Genomic DNA, 3,216 nt, shown 5'->3' with positions numbered 1-3,216 from the left:
GGGTGCATTTTATTAAAAGTGTATCAGCTTCTGAGAAGGCGAAACTTAATTTCGACACTCCATCCAACATCCCATTTGTTTATGTTCAATGTTATTTTGTCTGTTTTTGTATTTACACATCGTGTATCATGCATTGTGTATACATACATGAGTGTGACCAGAGCTACATATAAAGTTTTATAACAGAGATGAACTAAACATTAAAGCCTTTTACAAAACAGGAAGAACTATCAAATGTACAAACTGTATTGTCGTCATGCGTATTGAAAAACACGCGGGAGGACATATGTTTGTTTTAATAGGTTGTTGGCCTAGAAAGAGAAGTAGGATACAATGCTTTAGCGGAAATGTGAAATTATTGACGTATGCAAGAACGTCATAAATATTAAAATTACAGTACATATGTGAAGCTTCCTTGCTTTTAAGACTCTGCAAGCTTTCCTTTGATGTCACGTGTTAATATTAAAAGACGAGGCTTATTACTAAGTCTGCCGTGGGTTTTGTTTGAACGAGACTACAAGAGTTGTTTCCAGGAATTTTATCTGAACATTCGCCGATTTCTGTCAATTGATTGTATAAATACTAATCTTGACAAAATGCTCCTCAGGGTACAGATGACCAAGCTGTCAACCCCAACCCTGTTAAGTCTCAGTTTTAAACTTGACAGAGAAGCTTTCCCAGAAAATTTTGTTAAATTGGCCAAACTTAGCCGGTTTCTTCTTAGGTAACCTCGGGTTTCTTTAATACGATAAGATATGATCTCACAACAGCCTGCTTATGACCAAGTGTTCATCAGTCTTGACGCACAATTTAACCTGACATTATTCCCAATGCCATTAGATACTTGTCTGCTTGTCTATTTATCTGTCATTATATGAAATTAAAATTGAATTAAAATTAATTACGGCGATAAACGTCCTTCAAGATAAAGCGTGAGGCATTTCGTGGTATCTGTGCCGAGGCGACTTGTACCGGCTGCAGTGAGAAGAGAAATATGTCGCCGTGGTTGTTTGCTGACGATACAAGGGATCTTATCTCCCAAATTGGATAAATCTGCTGTAGAATGAACGCCTGCCCAGTGGGTCATTATCTGAGATCCAATCATGCTAATGGATGTTTGTATTCTCCAAGTATTTTTTCTTAAAAATCGTTCATTGCTGTTCTACAGGTGCAGTTTTCGAAATGCTAAAAGGTCTTCTTCATTTGTGTAGCGTGATCGAAAGACGAGCTGACGTTTCAACGTCCGCGCTGAACACTTTAGCTGGGTTCATCCGGTACAATCTCCGTAAGTAATCTGTGGATCCTTGTCCGACTAAACCCCTCAGATTGTGAAGTCGGCAGATAATTCGCAGGATGTGCTTTATCAACAGAATGTATTTGATTCTTGAAGCGTCTCTCTGAACACTAAGTGAGGTTTCAGGCGGGATGTGGTGTTATGTTGAGGAAAAATATTTGCAATGGTATGACATAATTGATAAGGGGCAAGGGTAAAAGACTCTAAAATACTCCATCACTTAACCTTCCTTTGATATAATCATTACCATGGGAGCATTGGGTATTTCTTTGTAGCTTGATCTGTAACCTATTGCAAACCATAAGAACGAAATATTTTAGTAAATACATTCATCTAACCACCAGTATGATTTTTTTTAAGTAAGGTCTTGCTTTGTTATTAGATCTAACGGAAAATTGTAAAAGGAATAGCATTAGTTAGCGAATGAGGTTATCATACTCTCGTTTTACTGGAAATGAATATTGATGTCGTTAGGCAGTCGAAGTTTATCTGTGATTAATTTATATTGACGATTTGTTCTCGTTACGGTATACGGAGACCAACTCTGACCGCCAACAGTTTTAATTTATTGGCATTAAATATGAGCATGTATTTCACTGCTAGAAAAATGTCTCGCTAAATTACCGTTTATCTTGAATATAGGCCAATTTTGAGGAGAAAACGCTCCAATGCTGTAAACAGGGTTGCGCTTTGTATTTCGCTGCTTTCAGATGATGTCCCTTTGTGTTTCCAAGATATGTGGTTACGTTCTGCAGCTCATAACATGGATGTCCCTGTGCCGCTCCATGGGCTACGATAACATAAAAGTGCCCTATTTCGAGAACGTTCTCCGGCGAAAAAATGGAAGGTACAGTATGTAGTCGTGCTTGACACCTTAACAGATTGATAAATAGATTACATTCGCTTCAGGCTTCACCAACGTGAAATCGTATGAAGCGGTAAAATTCAAGGAATGATTTTCAAACTCGTCTGTTTAGTGAGCTTCGTGCCTCGTGTGTCTGTAGATAGTCCCTCGTGCCGTTTTTTGCCTAAAATACTATATATCGTTGCAGCCGGTTTTGCACGGGCTGTAGAATCGGCACGAATAATATGCTTTCCTCCCTCAATCGAGAGCCGAACGTTTGAGGGCGTGTGCCGAAGGCATGTGCCATGTGCCCAGCGACACGAAATTCATTCCTCCTTTCCAAATTGACTCCGAGTCCACAGTAGGGTTGTATTTTCAAAATTAATCATCGAAATGGAGCTCGTTAGGAATAATTTAGACTGTGCTGACAATACAATTTGCTGGTGAAAATGTCTTTAACGGTTTCTTGACCGATTCCGAAAATGAGGATAAAAAGCTCAGTCTTATTCCAGTCAGCACAGCTTGGTTTATTTCAAGTACTGGTGTATTGCGGCTGCTGATTTAGGAGTCGAATCAGAATCACTCGTCAACAAAAAAAAACATTCGACGTGCTTTCCAGTGCGTTGTTTTCGCAAAGCTAAAACTTAAATATTCAAACATGATTATAGAGACGAATATTTAAAGTATATTTGCTGAACAGCACAACATATATTGAAAATATCAAACATCAGAGAGCTAGCCTTAGTAAATGTGTAAAAGTGCTTCATTTGAGATTTTGTCATCGGAACAATAGCATTTGGGTATTTTCAGTTTCTAAATATATTTCTCTCAATTTATTGTACATTCTTTACCGAATATTCGCCATTCAAATTTCAAGTGGTCGCAGAGATGTTCATCTCAATAACAGATCGACCTTCCACTGGACTTCAATAGAACATTAACTTATTGTCTTTTACACTCGTTCATACCCACTTTTTGTAAACGGACATAATGAGATCACGAGGGGAAAGGACCGGAAATTGTATCATGATAGCGGCAATCGCTTTCTACATTGATGCGCCACGCAACAATCTCTTTC

Source organism: Ptychodera flava, chromosome 10, assembly GCF_041260155.1.
Source record: "Ptychodera flava strain L36383 chromosome 10, AS_Pfla_20210202, whole genome shotgun sequence".
Classification (NCBI taxonomy): Eukaryota; Metazoa; Hemichordata; class Enteropneusta; family Ptychoderidae; genus Ptychodera; species Ptychodera flava.
The sequence above is the reverse complement of the archived record's forward strand: the minus strand, read 5'-3'. Positions refer to the sequence as shown.